Source organism: Dasypus novemcinctus, chromosome 10 (assembly GCF_030445035.2).
Source record: "Dasypus novemcinctus isolate mDasNov1 chromosome 10, mDasNov1.1.hap2, whole genome shotgun sequence".
NCBI classification, from domain to species: domain Eukaryota; kingdom Metazoa; phylum Chordata; class Mammalia; order Cingulata; family Dasypodidae; genus Dasypus; species Dasypus novemcinctus.
In genome coordinates, this window is record NC_080682.1 from 2,243,964 (window position 1) to 2,262,975 (window position 19,012).

Sequence of the window (19,012 nt, forward strand, 5' to 3'; positions counted from 1 at the left end):
CAGCAGTCCCCCAGGTGCAACGGTAAGGACCAGGAAGGAATGAGGGTCCAACAGTGAGCCCCTGATACTAATGATTATGCTTGTGAGCCTATACACCTGAAATAAGAACAAGGACTAGAGCAGCACTGTGCCTAGGAGTTTACTCCTGACAGCCTTCATGTTACTCAAATGTGGCCCGTCTCAAAGCCAAACTCAGCATGTAAATGCAATGCAATCCCCCCAGCATGGAACATGACACCTGGGGATGAGCCTCCCTGGCACCGAGGGATCACTACCAAATACCAGCTGATGATGCAACTAGAAAATGACCTTGAATTAAAGGTTCAACGTGGTCCAGCAGAATATCCCTGTCTACATATAATAACAGGAGATTAAAATGCTGTTTAACTTAAGTTAAGGGGGAAATGGAAAGGAGAAATGAGTTTATATGGCTATGAGTCTCTAAAAAAGAGTCTGGAGGTTGTCACAAGGATTGCCCTTATGCACACCTGAGCAGAGTCTCAGAGACAGATAAAGTAGATACAAGCCCAGGTATTGGTTCTTTAGAGGGCTAAAGAGACCCACGGGTTCTATGGTCATGGCAGATGGGGTTCACTGCCATGTCAGTTGGCCCTTCTTTGGAGCTGGTGTTTCCGCGTGATGGAACTGGGCTCAGATGGGATCTCTTTTCACAAGTCTTTCATGCTACTTTATGGGAATTGTAGTTGGTGCTGGGGTTTAAGATATATCTAGGGGATTTGAATCTCTGGACTGACAATATGATAGCCAGGCCCTGAGCCTCAACAGACTTCAACTCCTACACTCTGATTTATTGGACTTACCCCACTCAGCTAACATGGAGTTGAAGAAGGTCAACCACCACACCATGGAGCCTAGAGTGCCTACAACTGAAAGCAGGAGGATTGCATCCAGTATCCATGTGGAATTTAAGCCCCTCTTGACATAGAAGTGCAATGGACACAACCAATCCAAGGTCCACAGAGAAAATGTGGCATTGGTGTGGGAAAAGTGGCCATGGTGGCTGCTGGGTGCAGGGAATGGGAGGAAGAGATGAGATGTGGAGGCGTTTTCGGGACTTGGAGTTGTCCTGGGTGGTGCTTCAGGGACAATTACCGGATATTGTAGATCCTCCCAGGGCCCACTGGATGGAACGTGGGAGAGTATGGGCTATGATGTGGACTATTGACCATGAGGTGCAGCGATACCCAGAGATGTACTTACCAAATGCAATGGATGTGACATGATGATGGGAGAGAGTGTTGCTGTGGAGGGAGTGGTGGGGTGGGGGCGTTGGGGTTGAATGGGACCTCATATTTTTTGAATGTAATATTTTTAAAAAATGAATAATAAAATAAAATAAAATTGTCATTATAAAAAAAAAAACGTCAAATGCGGTGGGAAATGTCACTCACCCTGCACAGAGGAGGGGTCCCGGTGGAAGGCTGTCCTCCTGGGACGCAAGACGGCATGTCGCGGTTCAGAACTGGACGTGGCTGTCGGCAAACGGTCGTTTGGCTGCGGCGCCGGGTTCGGACAGTGTGGGCGAGGCACGCAGCTTCTGCTCCTGCCAGTGCTGTGCCAGCGTGGCTGCTAGTGCAGCAGGCCGGGGGCGCACGCCGGGCTGAGGTGGGAGGAGGCGCTCTGTCGTGCCAGAACCTTCCAAGAGTCCGGTTACACACCTGTGCCCAGTGGCAGTGCCCCTGGGCCTGCCCTGGGGGAGGCAAGGGCAGCGGGTCAGGCTGGGGCTCCCTGGGCAGGGCGCGGTCTCTGCCCACCCCCAGGAGGAGCCAGATGCCGTGTCCCCAAGGGAGATGAGCCCCTCCCCATGGAGGGCCTGGCTGTGCCCCCAAAAGGACTGGCACTGCCCTTCCCCCGCCCCCGCTGCCCACAGGCTCCACCTCACCCGCTCAGCCGGGACACACGGTGTGCCTGCAGGGAGCCCGGACCCTGCGCAAAGCCAGCACCCCTGGGCATGGGAGGGGCACGGGCAGATGCCCCAATGTGGTCTAGGTCCCTAAAAGGTGGGGTGCCTCTTTCTTGGTGGCCATCAACCCAGCGTGCCAGCAGCTTGTGCCCCATCACGGAGCTGACACCTCCAAGACCACTGCGCCCAGAGAGGAACCTCGTGGAGAAGGCACGACCCCGATTTTCCTAGGGTCCGCGGTCCTCTTGCGGCCATGCACCCTCCTGCTGCCCACTCTCCGGACCCATCAGCAGTGTCCCCAGGCCCCACCCTGGGCGTCCGTGGAGTCCCGACGCAGGTCAGCACTGCCGCCCTCTTAGGGCAGACCCCTCGATGGCCTCCTGCACGTTGCGACAGTCCACCGTCTAAAACACCTGCCTGCCAGGTGCAAAGGCCCGCCTGGCTTTGCACTCCTGAAGACACTGGAACACCACCAATCATCGCGGCCCTGCTCACAGCAGCCAAAAGGTGGAGGCAGCCAGGTGAGCCTTGACAGGTGCATGGGTCAACCAATGGGGTCCACCCAGCGGGGGACGGTCACTCGGCCTAGGAAGGAATGGGGTTCTGACCCGGACCGCACAGACGCCCCCAGAAGCCTTGCGTGAAGTGGAAGAAGCCAGACACGAGAGGCAGAGTGTGCATCTCCCCTGGTAGGGCATGGCCGGAACGGGCACCTTCCCGAGGCACAGAGCAGACGGGAGGCGCTCTGGGGCCAGGCAGGAAGGGGCGTTACTGCTCAGTGGGTGCAGTTCCTGGTTGGGGTGATGAAAAACCTGGTACCCGGTGGTGGTGATGGTTGCATGGCATTTGACCCGGACCCGCCCGCGGGCCAGGCCAATACGACAGGACGTCTCCCGTCCGACCAAGCTCGGGGATCTAGAAACAAAGCAAACGACACAGAGACGGGTACAAGAGACACGAAGAATGGAGGCAAGACAGGATTCTGATCAAGCCTCGTTTACTGGGGGTAAAACACGAGGATATATAGAGAGGGAAGGGAACGTGTCCATGGGTGATAGGCTGGTCTTGTGGGTGGGAGACGTCCAAGGAGGGGATTGGCTGAAAGTTCATGCCGGGTCTGCAGTGTTTTGCGCCTTGCACATGCGTATTGCTGTGGTCACCTGAGTTGCAGCGGGAAGGGGAGAACAAAGAAGCAGGGAGGAAGAAGAATAAGGAAATGACAGGGCAGATTTGTGAACTCCGCCATGTCGTGAGCTCCGCCATGTTGTGGGAGGCTGTAGATAGGTCTCACAGCGGGTGGCTCCCCACAGGTCCCCCTTCTCTGTTTAATGTGTTATGAATTGAAGAGAGGAACAGCCAGCGACGGCTCATGATAGAGCAGGGCTTATTTTCAGCAGTGGCATGTGGCTGAAAGGTGCTCCCGTGCTGAAAGGGGGGCTGTGCCTGTTTTAGGTCGGGACTACACCCAGTAAGCAATTTGTCTTACCCGTCATGCGATCAGTCTTACCCGTCATTGGGAATCATGGCAGCAAAAGGCCATGTCCCTGTCTTAGGTTGACTGATGGGTTAGTCCAGTTGCCCGTCATTGGCTAACCAGTCCAGCGCCTCAGCAGATGGCCTGCAATTACAGTAAGCTATACTGGGGAGCTTTCATAAGCCGTGTGTGCCAAGCATGGTGCCCTGAAATTGGGTGGCGTGGCTACACCTGCCCTGGTTTTGTTAGGCCGGACTGCCTGTTGCTCGTTTGAGCTGCTGGATTTTTGCCGGAGCTGTTCAGTGATATAGATTTAAACAGAGAAGTTTAAGCCGTAATAAAAAGAGGTTTAGACCATTATTGCATTTGCTCTGGCAGCCATTCTCGCTCCCCGGTATTGCTGAAGGCAGGCACTGTCCTGAATGTCCCCAACATCTCTTCCCTTTTTCTCTAAAGGGTTTGGAGGAGGAATGCTCGCTGAGCATTCTTCTGGCATTAACCTGCTGGGGGAAGTAGAGGCCTCATTCCCCATGTTGTTTGTGGCTCTGTTTTTCTGGGGAGGGGAATTTGGGGTAGGATTCACGCAGAGCAATCTCTTGTTTGCGCAGAGCGAACCCCTATGCTAATGAGGCATTCTTCTCAAGGCACTTGAAAACGGCCTTTTCTTTGTTTTGGCCCTCCTTTACAGTGCTTTGCCTCGCACCCAGCGGTACCAACCTCAGCTTGTGCGTTATTTTTGCCCGGTGAGGAGCATACTTTCAAGTTTTATGCTGTTCCCGTAGGAGGGGGCTGGACAGCACCCAGGTATTCTGGATTTATGCCTCGGTCAGCAAGATGGAGTTGATGGTAATGTACTTGAATGGGCTTGCTCAGAGCAAAGTCAATTTGGTCCTTGCATTATGTAGAGAGTTATCACTAGGATACTAGATAGAAAAAAGAGTTATTATGAGGATACCAGATAAGATATAAGACAACATAAGAATTTACATTTTTAAAGGTTACAAGTTTGTTTACAATATAGTTTCATCTCAAAAAACATATATTCTTTGAGGTTAGAGGTTTCTTACAGCATTATATCAGGTTGGGGGGCTTTTCGCTCGTGAGGGTGAGTTGCTGTTTTAATTAGTGTAAAGATATACCTTGATCAGCAAGGTTAAGTCGGTGATAATATACCTGAATAGGTTTGCTAAGAGCGGAATCGATTTGGTCTTTTACTAGTTGTATAATTCTTTTTATGGCCCAAGGTGCAAAGGATATTATAAGGAGTATAGTTACTAAGGGGCCTAGTATGGGGAGTAGATATGGTAGAAATCCCTGGAGTCCACTCCATATGGGGTGGTTGACTAAATCCCTTCTTCTTTTCTCCAGGTCTTCTTGAAGCCTTTTAACTTTATCTCGAACAATGCCAGACTTGGCATAAAAGCAGCACTGTTCCTGCAGAGCTAGACATATTCCTCCATGTTCTGCTGTAAGCAGATCTAACCCTCTCCTGTTCTGGAACACTACCTCAGCTAGAGAGTCTATTTGATCTTGAATATCTTGTATAGTGCTCGACAAAGCCTGGATATTACCAATTAATTGCTTAGATAATTTTGTATATTGGGTAAGAGCGAGTCCTAACCCCGCAGTACCAGTGGCTAGGGCTCCAGAAATGCCTAAGGTAACAAAAAGTGGGGTAAGTTGCACAGCTCTCCTCGAGTGGCCGGCAATGTAGTCCATGCTGGGGACAGGTACAGGTTCAGTTCCATTAATAACACTAACATCGGGGAGGAGGAGGACTGGGAGGGCAGTATCCCTTCCCGCGATTCTCGTATTTTAACATTTTGCTCAACAATACCAGATTTATATAGTAGCAACATTCTTCCTGGGAAAAGGCAGGTTCCCCCTTTTTCAGCTGTAAGTCAAGGGCCTTGCGGTTTTGTAAAGCTGCTTGGGCGAGGGAGGTTAGTTGCTGCTGCATAGAGTTAAGAGACTGCGCACTGGGTTCTAGGCTAATTTGTTGTTGTTGTTCAAAGTATTGCAAGCTGATGAGGCCGTGACCAAGAGCAGCACGTGCTGTGGCAGCTGCAGCGACTGAACCTGTGAGGCTAATTTTTTACCAATATAGGGAGGAAGGCGGCTCTCTTTGACACAGATGGGGATAGTAAAATTTTTTAGTTTGCCTTCTCCATAGTATGTTAGTTGCGGGGTAATGGCTACTAGGATGCAAGGCCTCATTTTTATAGAATAGAATATTTTTGGGTTATTGTTAATTTTCCAACCACAAACACAGAAGGATCTCTTACACATGCCTGAAGATGAACTTGATTTAAATGCAGATATTGACCATTCTTACTATTATTCCCAATCCGTTCTATAGTAGGAGCTATTCCTAGAAAAACTTTCCACGGATTCTTCTGCTTGTGTATAGATGCGATATTACACCATGGAGAAGGGATCCATTTCCCTTTCTGTTTCCAAACACTATTATTTTTAGTAAAATTTATTTTTTGTTGTCCTTTACTATTTAGACTATACCAAATTAATCTGTCATTATATTCAATGGGACTCCCCAAAGCGGCACTTCCCCACGCTATTCCATAGGAATCATTAAAAATGACAGATTCTCTTCCTATATGGCATTCTTGCCATCCCTCTTTATCCCTACTGTCTTTTTGCGGACAATCATTAAGTAGGATTTTTGGTTATGAATAAATTGGAAGAGTGAAATAAAGTCACAATAAACTGAGTATTATTATTTTTGAAGATAATTACGGCCCGATTTTTAACATACATACAGGAAGGATGGTTACCCATACATAAGGGCCGATAATCAACTGGCAATATGAGGTTATCGATTCTTTGTCTTTCTTCATAGAGTTTAATTGGCAATCGATCATCAATTGGTCCAGGGAATATATGGGTCTTATTCAGATATCTATGAAAGAATGGATTTTTCCAGGTTAACACTCTAAGTAATGGGGGTTTAGGTATAGAGGTCTAATAAGTGTAATTACTGGCAGCTTCCTTATTACTTACGATCACCATCATCAGAAGTTGTAGAAGACTCCATCTCTTCATTCTGGGGTTTAATCCTCTTCACAGGTGGCCAAATTTGTTCTCCATTTTCTGAAATGATAAGAGCATAGCCTCACCCCCTTACTTTAATCCTGCCTTTTTTTTTTTTTCCTTTTCATTCATTGCTTAAAAGATCCTTCTAGATCAAGGCCTAGAGCAACATTGTGCCTGGGAATTTCCTCCTGTCAGCCTTCATGTTACTCAAATGTGGCCAGTCTCGAAGCCAAACTCAGCATGTAAATGCAATGCCTTCCCTCCAGCGTGGGACATGACACCCGGGGATGAGCCTCCCTGGCAACGAGGGACCACTATCAACTACCAACTGATGATGCAACTGGAAAAGGACCTTATACGGAAGGTTCAATGCGGATCAGCAGAATATCCATGTCTACATAAAATAACATGACTTTAAAATGCTGTTTGACCTAAAGTAAGGGGGAAATGGAAAGGAGAAATGAGTTTATATGGCTACGAGTTTCTAAAAAAGAGTCTGGCGGCTGGCAGAAGGATTGCCCTCATGCACAACTGAGCAGAGTCAGAGAGACAGATAAAGCAGATACAACCCCCAGATATTGGTTCCTTTGAAGGCTAAAGAGACCCATGAGAGTTATGGTCATGGCCGATGGGGTTAACTACCAGGGCAGATGGCCCCTCTTTGGAAATGGTGTTTAAGTGTGATGAATCTGGACTCAGATGGGATCTCCCTTCATAAGACTTTCATGCTAATGTGCTGGAGGTGCAGTTAATGTTGGGGTTTAAGAAATATTTAGGGGATTTGAATCTCTGGACTGACAATGTGGTAGCCAGGTCCTGAGCCTCAACAGACTCCAGCACCTACAATCTGATTTATTGGACTTACCACACTCAGCTAAGATGGAGTTGAAGAAGGACAATCACCACACCATTGAGCCTAGAGTGATTACAACTGAAAATGGGAGGATTGCATCCAGCATCCATGTGGAATCTGAGCCTCCTCTTGACATAGAGGTGCAATGGACACAACCAATCCAATGTCCACATAGAAGAGGTGGCATTGGATTGGGAAAAGTGGACATGGTGGACGATGGGTATGGGGAAAGGCAGGAAGAGATGAGAGGTGGAGGCGCCTTTGGGACATGGAGCTGCCCTGGATGGTGCCTCAGAGGTAATCACCGGACATTGTAAATCCTCACAGGGCCCACTGGATGGAATGGAGGAGAGTATGGGCCATGATGTGGACCATTGTCTATGAGGTGCAGAGGTGCCCAAAGATGTACTTACCAAATCCAATGGATGTGTCATGATGATGGGAACGAGTGTTGTTGGGAGGGGGGGGGAGAGGGGGGGTGGGGGGGTGGGGTTGAATGGGACCTCACATATATATATTTTTTAATGTAATATTATTACAAAGTCAATAATAATAAAAAAAACTGTAAAAAAAAAAGATCCTTCTAGAATATTGGTTGATCTTCATTTCCTGTGTCTACTGTAGATGCTTGACATTTTCTAAGTGACATTCCACAGGTGTTAATGAATTATAAACATTAAGAAAATTTAAAGTAAATAATACTTTTGCCAATTGATCTTTTGGTGTTATAATACTATCATCTCCCCCTTTTTGTTTTAAAAGCATAGTTTTTAGGGTATGATGGCTGCATTCAACTATGGCTAGACAGTAAGACTTACATATTTAGAGTCAGAGACAACATTCAAGGGCTCTCTAAACATTTGTAAAACTTTAATGATGGCTGAAAGCTCTGTGCATTGAGCAGATGAATAAGAAGTTTGCCAAACCTGTTCTTGTTGAGAAACAATGTACGCTGCTTTTTTATTACTATTACTATCAGTAAATACTGTACAAGATGGTTGGGCTATGCACACAGCCCTGAAAAGCACTGCAAAAGTCTATTGTTGGTTTTTTTTTATAGAGGAATGCAGCTGGCTTGATTTATCTAAGAAGACACTAAAGAAAGTCTTAGCAAGTTTTAAAACAAAGTGATAGCAATACAGCTGGACATTAACTTTATGCAATATACTAGCAGTGTTCGGGATTGCTGCATACTAGTGTTGCTACTTTAATCTATGGTAAGAGGTTGTTTCTGTGACACATACTCTTTTATAATTATTAAAACCATAATTAAACCACATTGTACTTTTCTTTAATATTACGCTGAAATATTGGTAAATTTATACACTCTTAAGTGCGGTCACCCCTCGGGCTGAAGCGTGGTTTGCTGGCCTGGCAGGGGAGCGGCCGCCATAGGCCAAGCCGCTGCCCCCATAATAGGGTGGCTGGTCGGACTCACCGCCACCCCTGAAGGAAGCTCGGCATGGGCGCAGAGTGCCCTCGGGTCTCCCCTTCTCGGCAACTGTGCTTCCATGGCCGCCCCTCCTCCCGGATGGCGCCACACGATGCCTGTGGGGTGGCACCCTTCTTCTTCCTTCTCCCTGCGCAGGCACAGGGCAGAGAAATCCAGCCCGCCCTTTTCCCTTCCCCCGACAGCAGCAACAGCCAGGCGTGGGCGGGAAACTCAAGTCTGCCCTCCACCCCAGCAACAGCAGCCACCAATCCCTAAACCCTGCCCCTTCCCCCAGCAACAGCGACAGCCAATCCCTAACCACCACCCCTCCCCCATCCAGTACCGCCCACTGACCTTTCGCCGGCAACCAATCAGAACAGGGCGTGGCTTCGACCAATCAGCCTTCTCCAGCCCCTATAAAACTGTTGCCTCTCCCTCAATAAAGTGGACCTGCGTGTTTACCTCGTCTCCGCGGTAGTTCTTCTGCCGTGCACCCTCCAGTCCTGAGAGCCCCCGACAAGGGCCTGGCCTCCCTTGTCCCCAGTTCGTCGCCTGCTTCTCCGGGTGACCCCTTCGTCGCCTGCTTCTCCAGGCGACCCCTTCGTCGCCGGCTTCGCCGGGCGACCCCGTCAGCCGAACCGCGCAACCCCTTGTGAGACCAATCCCTCGTCTGCTGCAGGACCGACCCCTCGTCCCAGGTGGGACCGACCCCTCGTCCCAAGCGGGACCGACCCCTCGTCCCAAGCGGGACCGACCCCTCGTCCAGAGCTGGACCAACCCCTCGTCTGCAGCCAGACCCCACCTCTACCAACCGAGCAAGCCGCCGCAGTTGGCGCCCAACGTGGGGCAAGGCAACCCCACCACAGCACAACGTGGGGCAAGGCAACTCCACCACAGCCTCACTCCATAACCTGGTGGCCCCCCCCTCCTCTCTTCTCACCTTGGGACTTCTCTCGTGCAACATTGCTGCTACCTGAGCCTTGGCTACCTCATACGATCCACGGCGGTCTGGGAGAATCGCTGGATGGCTTTCTCCTTCCATGTCGGGGGCTTATACCGACCCACTATGATTAAGAGGAGCCTTGGATTTCTCGGGAGCACGCGCTTGCACGTCTGAAGTAATCCTACCACAGCCCTACGCCCTCCTCTCTTCTCACCTTGGGACTTCTCTCGTGCAACATTGCTGCTACCTGAGCCTTGGCTACCTCATACGATCCACGGCGGTCTGGGAGAATCGCTGGATGGCTTTCTCCTTCCATGTCGGGGGCTTATACTGACCCGCTATGATTAAGAGGAGCCTTGGATTTCTCGGGAGCACGCGCTTGCACGTCTGAAGTAACCCTACCATAGCCCTACGCTCTCCTCTCTTCTCACCCCTATCTTTTCACTCTGCATTGCTGCTCCTGAACCTTGGTGACCTCATACGATCCACGCAGTCTGGGAGAATCGCTGGATGGCTTTCTCCTTCCATGTCGGGGGCTTATACCGACCCGCTATGATTAAGAGGCGCCAATAAAACTCTCAGGAGCGCGTGCCTGAGCACCTCCACCCCTGCCTTCACCTCTGCCTCCTCCCCTCCGCGCTTGCTCCCCTTTGCCTTGCTCCACTGCTCATCGTCCCGCCCTCCCCTCGTCGGGGCCTTCTCTTGGCCCGCGACCACCGTCGGAGCCCCACCGGCTCCGACCCCTCGTCTCACCGCGCACCTCGGCTCCCATCGCCGCGCTCTCAAGGTAAGGGCCCCTTTTCTTATTGGCTCCAAAAGGCCATTAGCAATAGGTAACATCCTATCTGCTAAGCAAGCCCCACAAGTTCGGGCCCTCGCCGGTCTCCTAGACACTCACCAGTGTAAGATCTCTTTCAAACAGCTTCAAGTATATTGGGACCTTCTTCTCCCCTTTAATCCGTGGCTTACCACATGTCAGCTTTGGCACCCGGACACCTATACTCGCCTTATAGATAGGGTCACTTTTGCTGTGGAGCAGGAAGGTAAAAGATTCCCTCCTGGCTTATTACAGGCAACATGAAGTCCAGAAGAAATCTTAAAGGGTATAATCTATGATATGCTATATAAAAAAGGATTTAAAAGCAGCTATACCAAGAAAGTAAGAATTATGAGTCAACTGTAAATAAATTATATATTTCTGTTAATGTGTTGTAATTGTTCTGTGTTTGTCTTTCTGTTCGTTCAATGTCAACCTACATTGTGATACCTCCGGATGGTAAATATAAATTACTAGAAATCTTTAAAAGAGCTCTATTCAAATGGCCAAAAATTAAATAAGCACTTATATTAATACTTAAGTTTATTATATTAATACATAAGTTTAAATGTTAATAAGATATCTACAATTTAAAAAAATTGTAAGTCTTAATTAACAAAATTAACTGTACGTCTTCATAAAAAGTTGTTCTTGCCTAGATTAAAATGAATAACTTATTTTTCTTCACAGGATAATATAAAGAATGTAAAACTTATATGAATATTAAAAAGGTTAAAAGTTTGTAAAAGTGCTAACGGAAATGTAATAAGTTTTGCAAAAAGACGTATTTTGTCCTAAAGTAAGATGGCTAATTTTTCATAAACTCTTGAAACTTAATTTGCATGCGGCAAGTGTAAAAGGTATTGTGATAACTTTACGTGGGGGAATGTGTTCTGTAAAGATAAAATTTATCTTCAATAATTTACATTAAGGTATTAAATGGCTAATTCCAAAAGGTCATTCTTAAATATATATATATAAAACTGAATTGATGATAATAATAATAAAAGGTAATTTTATAACAGGAAAGATTAACAGCAACCAAGCTCCCCTGCCAACTTGCTTTTAGGAAACGGTTTCTAATATTGCATGCTACTAAGTATTTAAAGAAAAGTTATTCTTAAGGAAACAGAAGATGATTTTGTCTTTGCAGCCATTGTCTATTTAGCAACACCCCTCGCTATCGGCCTAGCCACTGTTGCGCCGGACGATTGGAACCTTAAACAAAGACTCCTCCTCACTGTCATCTTCCTATCTATCCTTACTATATTTACTGCCCTCATTCTCCTTCATTTATAAAGCAGTCTCCTACAAACCACAAAGCTTCTGTCTTAAACATACCATTCTCAACCCTATCCTCTAAATAATCTTCTCACTTCCCCCACAGCCTTTAATACTTTATTTCTTCCTCATTACCTTTGCCTTCTTGATAATATTTTCCGCCATCTGTCTAGCCGCTACCGAACCAGAAGATTGGAACCTCGGCCAACGAATTCTACTCTCCATCGCCTTTCTGTTTATTATCCTCTTTTATGCTTTACTCCTTATCTTCCTCCCATAATGACTTCACCAAGCCTCCTCTTGTCCAAAACTGTCACCCTTCTTTTCCTCACACTCCCCATTGCACTCACCAACCCCAGCCATCAGCCTTTTAATTGGACAGTAAGCCTCTGGCAGGAAAAAGTAATCCTCTCCTACAATGTCTTCGCTGCCAAGGAGAGATCAACTACCTGCAACGCGCTGTCGTCCTGGACTTTTAACAACAGATGGATCTTATAGCCGCCGAGATCAACAAGAATTGGACATTGGCCACCCTTGCTTGCAACGGCAAGATACCACCCCCTAAATTGTACATTTATATCCCTGTCATACTCACCTCCCTCTTCAGCCCCGCTTCCCTCATTGCTTACTGCCTCTTGGGCCTCAGCTACTTGTTGCTGCTGCCATCCTGGTCCTTATTTGAAAAGAAGGGGGAAATGCGGTCACCCCTCGGGCTGAAGCGTGGTTTGCTGGCCTGGCGGGGGAGCGGCCGCGGCAGGCCAAGCCGCTGCCCCCATAATAGGGTGGCTGGTCAGACTCACTGCCACCCCTGAAGGAAGCTCGGCATGGGCTCAGAGTGCCCTCGGGTCTCCCCTTCTCGGCAACCGTGCTTCCACGGCCGCCCCTCCTCCCGGATGGCGCCACACGATGCCTGTGGGGCAGCACCCTTCTTCTTCCTTCTCCCTGCGCAGGCACAGGGCAGAGAAATCCAGCCTGCCCTTTTCCCTTCCCCCAACAGCAGCAACAGCCAGGCGTGGGCGGGAAACTCAAGTCTGCCCTCCACCCCAGCAACAGCAGCCACCAATCCCTAAACCCTGCCCCTTCCCCCAGCAACAGCGACAGCCAATCCCTAACCACCACCCCTCCCCCGTCCAGTACCGCCCACTGACCTTTCGCCGGCAACCAATCAGAACAGGGCGTGGCTTCGACCAATCAGCCTTCTCCAGCCCCTATAAAACTGTTGCCTCTCCCTCAATAAAGTGGACCTGTGTGTTTACCTCGTCTCCGCAGTAGTTCTTCTGCCGTGCGCCCTCCAGTCCTGAGAGCCCCCGACAAGGGCCTGGCCTCCCTTGTCCCCAGTTCGTCGCCTGCTTCTCCGGGCGACCCCTTCATCGCCTGCTTCTCTGGGCGACCCCTTTGTCGCCGGCTTCGCCGGGCGACCCCGTCAGCCGAACCGTGCAACCCCTTGTGAGACCGATCCCTCGTTTGCTGCCGGACCGACCCCTCGTCCCAGGTGGGACCGACCCCTCGTCCCAAGCAGGACCGACCCCTCGTCCAGAGCTGGACCAACCCCTCGTCTGCAGCCAGACCCCACCTCTACCGACCGAGCAAGCCGCCGCACTTAAGCATTCATAGGAATCTTTACTCATACAACTTTAATTAACAGAGGGTTAAAAAATCCTGTTAATTTTATAACACTTTTTTAAACACTCTCAACTTATAACATATTAAATGAACTTAACTGTTTTTTCTTTCAAGGTAAAAGAACAAATCTCTTGTAATTAGTTTGAAATAAAAAGCTGCTTTTCAGGATCTGATTTTTAGAAAGCAGGTTTAAACATTATTTCCTTTAAAAGAGATAAGTCCTTTTCTTCCTTGAACACTGAGGAAATGATGAGGTTAAAGCATAAGAAGCTGTTTTGATAAAACAGACTCTTTGTACACTGATTATTCAGGATGTAAACTTTCCATAAACTTTCACCAGAACAGACTAAGGATTTCAGAGACTTTGAAAAAGAACAATATTTTTAACTTTGATACATATTACTTGATACTAAGGCTTTTTCAAACTTTATAGACAGACCCATCAAATCTTACTTAACTTTAACCATAAAATTTTCTTTCCACAAACCTTCTACACTTTCAGTATTCATTTGTCCCACATTTTACTCTTTCTCAATAATCAATCATTTTATTTCAGGATGAAATCATCTCCTGTTTCCTTAGTAATAAAAACACATTCCATATATCCCACATACTAAGTTACCAGGCAAATTTCTTACAACATATCACTGCCATCAACATTAAATAAGCTTGTTAAAATAATGACCTTTTCTTCACTTTAAATACTTAGTAGCATGTAATACCAGAAACAGTCCCCTAGAAGCCAGTTTGCAGGGAAGACTAGCCACCAACAAGTTTTCCTGTTATAAAATTACCTTTTACTATTTATCATCATCAATTCAGTTTTATATATATTTAATAATGACTTTTTGGAATTAGCCATTTAAATACCTTAATTTAAACAATGCTTCATTAAACTTCTTATAATTATTTATAACCATATAGACTATATTATTTTAAGACAACTTTTACCTTCACAGAACACATTCCCTTACTTAAAGTTATCACAATACCTTCTACAACTCACCACATGCAAATTAAGTTCCAAGAGTTTATGAAAAATTAGCCATCCTATTTTAGGACAAAACACCTTTTTGCAAAGACTTATTAAATTTCAGTTAGCATTTTCACAAACTTTTAACCAAATATTCATTTAAGTTTTACATCCTCCATATTATCCTGTGAAGAAAAATAAGTTATTCATTTCAATCTAGGCAAGAACCATTTTTTATGAAAAGGCATAGTAATTTTGTTAATCAAGACTTACAATTTTTATCACTGTAGATATCTTATTAACATTTAAACTTATGTATTAATATAATAAACTTAAGTATTAATATAAGCGCTTATTTAATTTTTGGCCATTCGAATAGAGCTCTTTTTTTTTTTTACTAATTTATATTACCATCCAGAGGTATCACAATATACAGTGACATTGAATGGGACAGACAAACACAAAACAATTACAACACATTAACAGAAACATACAATTTATTTACAATTGACTCATAATTCTTACCTTCTTGGTATAGCTGCTTTTAAATCCTCTGTTATATAGCACATCTTAGATTGTACCTTTCAAGATTTCTTCTGGAATTCATGTTGCCTGTAATATGCAAGCTTGTGCTTGGAAACATTTTTATTAGTTATCAGCAATCAGTTAAAATAACTTGAGCAGCAGTTAGGCAGACCATTAGCACACATTTTTGGATTATTACTGTAAGACTATACTGAGACTTGAAGTTCTGGAGATAATTATTGATTTAAAACTGAAAATTCCTTTTAGACCTTGATAAAAATTTTGTACTCATTTTATTATCTTGGTTAAATAAGCCCAATCAGAATTAGCATGGAAATAAAACAAAACACAAATGTTGCCACGTTTTTCTCTCATACCAGTGGATTAACTATATTAGCCTTCACTAGCCCAGAGCTACATTGTCACGTAGACAGCAGGGAGCCCAAAGAGTTGTGAAAGGGGTGGGCATTTGCTGGAACAGAGTTGATTGCCTTATAAGCTTGTTTGGATTTTGGGGCTTGTGGCTGGCCTTGTTGATAGGCGGGGCCAATTTCAGAACAAAGCCTGATGTAACCAGACAAGTTCTCCTTCTTTCTATCAGGCCTAACTGCGGCCTGATAAGCTGCATTTGCATTTTCAAAGGCAATTTGCTTTACATAGTCTGTTTCTGTGTTGGTATCGCCAAACAGCCTTTCTGCAGAGGTGCACAATCTGCCTACCAAATCTGAAAAAGGCTCCTCCGGCCCCTGTTTACTATTAGTGAGGGAGGAGGCAGGGCGTTCTTTTGTGGGCAACCTTTTCCAAGCCTTAAGGGCACCAGTTTGAATTTGAGCAAATAGGCCAGGGTCATACCTACATTGGTTTGTATTATCTCAATAATCATTTGACCCTGTGAGCATATCAATAGTCCACCCGTTGCCGGCCTGAGCATTATGCTTGGCTGTATCGGCACAGAATTCGGCATACTCGGATTTCCATAATAGGTAATCTCTGGCACCGAGAGCAGAGCGAGCAAGAGTATGCCAATCATGAGGTGTGAGCCAGGCATCGGCAATGTGCTCCAAGATGGTAATAGTATACGGAGCAGTGAGCCCATAGGTAGAGGCGTCAGACTTAAGCTCTTTTAAATTTTTAAATAGAAAAGTGGAGTGTACCCGAACTTGCTCATCATCATCATTTCTTTTTTCGGTAACCGGGTAAGCAGAGGTAATTACAGGGGGGTGGGACGGAGAAAAGTTAGGAGGGTATTTAGGTGATGGTTTTAGCACGGGCGGCTCTGATGGGGAACTACAGCTGAGAAAAAGGTTGATAAAAGGGTTGTGGTTAACTTCCTTCCTGCATTTATGGTGTTGTAATTTCTTTTAGCTGCTGTAGCTCCTTTTATGAGTTGTAAATGCTCTCTTCCTATGGAAACTAGGGATAAACTTCTTTCAGGAAAGCAAGGAATTCTAGGAGCTGTTTAACTTTAACCTTTACTCCTCGTGCCTTTAAAGCCTCACGTAGACCTTCTACAAACACTTTATGCTCACTCATTGCTTGTCCCATATTTTCGCCGATCACTTACCAAGATCCTGACCACGCAGCAGGCTCCTGTGCGGTGTCTCCATTCACTCACGGAGCTCTGACCGTGGGCTAACTCTACACGGTGTCCTCTTGGATTTCTTCTTTTGGGCCCATCAATCGGCGCTCTCTACGTCGTTGCTCAGTTCTGCCCCACGTTGGGCGCCAAAATGTCCCACGGGCCAGGCCAATACGACAGGATGTCTCCCATCCGACCAAGATCAGGGATCTAGAAACAAAGCAAACGACACAGAGATGGCGACAAGAGACACGAAGAATGGAGGCAAGACGGGATTCTGATCAAGCCTCATTTATTGGGGGTAAAACACAGGGATATATAGAGAGGGAAGGGAACGTGTACATAGCTGATAGGCTGGTTTTGTGGGTGGCAGACGTCCAAGGAGGGGATTGGCCGACAGTTCGACACCGGGTCTACAGTGTTTCGCGCCTTGCACATGTGTATTGCTGTGGTCACCTGAGTTGCAGCGGGAAAGGGAGAACAAAGAAGCAGGGAGGAAGAAGAATAAGGAAATGACAGGGCAGATTTGAATTCCACTATGTTGTGAGATCTACCATGTTGTGGGAGGCTGTAAATAGGTCTCACAGCGGGTGGCTCCCTACAGGCATTGTGAATTTACTCAATGTCACTGAATTACACACTTGGATTAAAATGGAAAATAGTAAGTTACATGTGTCACCATAGTAAAAGATTTTAAAACAAAACGACCAAGAAAAACAAGGGCTATCTGAAACTGCTGCCACAACTGGTGTCCCCACCTGCTTCCAAAATCCCACTAAGAGACCCAACAGCCAGGTAGAAACCCTGCTCTGGGGTCTCGGCCTAGAAGAGGGGCTGTGGGTGGACAGGTGCCCCCAAGCTGGACACTGCGGGCGGTTTTCTGAGGGTGGCCCAACCGATGCTCTTGCCACAGGCACAGGCGCCCTTGTTGGCACATATCCTTGCCCACAGCTATAAGCATTTTGTTGACTGCTGCATGTTGAGTGGCATTGCGGCATGTTTTCAGTGTTCATTTTCCTGCTTGTTGACTGGGTTTCATGTTTATTGGTAGTTTCTGTGTCCTCTTCTGTGAAATGCCTGCTCACGTCTTTTGATCATTTTCTTTTTTTAAGATGCTTTATTTTATTTCATTTTGGCTTTATTTTTTTATTGTTACATTAAAAAAATATGAGGTCCACATATTCCCCACATCCCCCCTCACCCCACTCCTCCCCCCATAACAACAACCTCCTCAGTCATCATGAGACATTCATTGCACATGGTGAATACATCTCTGAGCACCGCTGCACCTCATGGTCAATGGTCCACATCATAGCCCACACTCTCCCACAGTCCACCCAGTGGGCCATGGGAAGACACACAATGTCCAGTAACTGTCCCTGCAGCACCACCCAGGACAACTCCAAGTGCCGAAAAAGCATCCACATCACATCTCCTCTTCCTACACCCTACCCCCAGCAGCCACCATGGCCACTTTCTCCACACCAGTGCCACATTTTCTTCGATTACTACTCACAATAGTTCATAAATTCAATATCAGTAATCCACTCTAATCCATACTCTATTCCTCCATCCTGTGGACCTTAGAATGGTTGTGGCCACTCCAAATCTATATCAAGAGGGGGCTTAGATTCCACATGGATGTTGGATGCAATTCTCCTGCTTTCAGTTGTAGGCACTCTTGGCTCCCTGGTGTGGTGGTTGACCTTCTTCACCTCCATGTTAGCAGAGTGGGGTAAGCCCAATAAACCAGAGTGTAGGAGTTGCAAGTCTGTTGAGGATCAGGGCCTGGCTGTCACATGGTCAGTCCAGAGATTCAGGTCCCCTGGGTACACATTAAACCTCAACACCAACTACAGTTCTGGTAAAAGTAACAGGAGAGACTTGTAGACAAAGATCACATCTAAGTCCAGCTCCAGCACACAGAAACACAAACTCCAAAGTAGGGCCAACAGAGATGGCACTGAACTCCATCTGCCATGACCATAGAACCTGTGGGTCTCTGTAGCCCTCAGAAGAACCAATACCTGGGGTTGTATCTACTTTATCTGTCTCTGGGACTCTGCTCAGGTGTGCATAAGGGCAACCCCTCTGATAACTTCCCAGCTCTTTTTGGAGACTCATAGCCATATAAACTCATTTGTCCTTTCCATTTCCCCCTTTTATTCAGGTCAAAAAGCATTTTTAACTCCTGGTATTATATGTAGATTGAGATATTCTGCTGGTCCAAGTTGATCCTTTTATTCAAGGTCAATTTCTAGTTACATCATCAGCTGGTACTTGGTAGTAATCCCTTGGTGCCAGGGAGGCTCATCCCTGGGAGTCATGTCCCACGCTGAGGGGAAGGCAACGAATTTACATGCTGAGTTTGGCTTTGAGACTGGCCACATTTGAGCAACACGGAGGCTCTCAGGAGGGAACTCTTAGGCACCCTGCAGCTCTAGGCCTTGTTCTTGTTTCAGGTACACAGGCTCACAGCATAGTCATTAGTATCAAGGGCTCATTGTTGGACCTTCCTTCCTTTTTGGTCTTTGCCG

General features: G+C 46.7%; 1 long non-coding RNA gene across 12 annotated transcripts in view; it reads right to left on the bottom strand.

Moving 5' to 3' along the window:
• LOC131279953 (uncharacterized) overlaps nt 1-19,012 on the bottom strand; it is a 165,215-nt gene that overhangs the window by 52,619 nt on the left and 93,584 nt on the right. For 8 of the 12 annotated variants that reach the window (XR_011649830.1, XR_011649833.1, XR_011649827.1 and 5 more), the window contains 3 exons: nt 16,461-16,685; nt 6,417-6,506; nt 1,413-4,321 (listed from right to left, as the gene is read on the bottom strand). This is a non-coding gene — a long non-coding RNA (uncharacterized lncRNA). The remainder of the gene's footprint in view (nt 1-1,412; nt 4,322-6,416; nt 6,507-16,460; nt 16,686-19,012) is intronic. The other 4 variants (XR_011649837.1, XR_011649828.1, XR_011649836.1 and 1 more) reach the window with 4 other exon arrangements.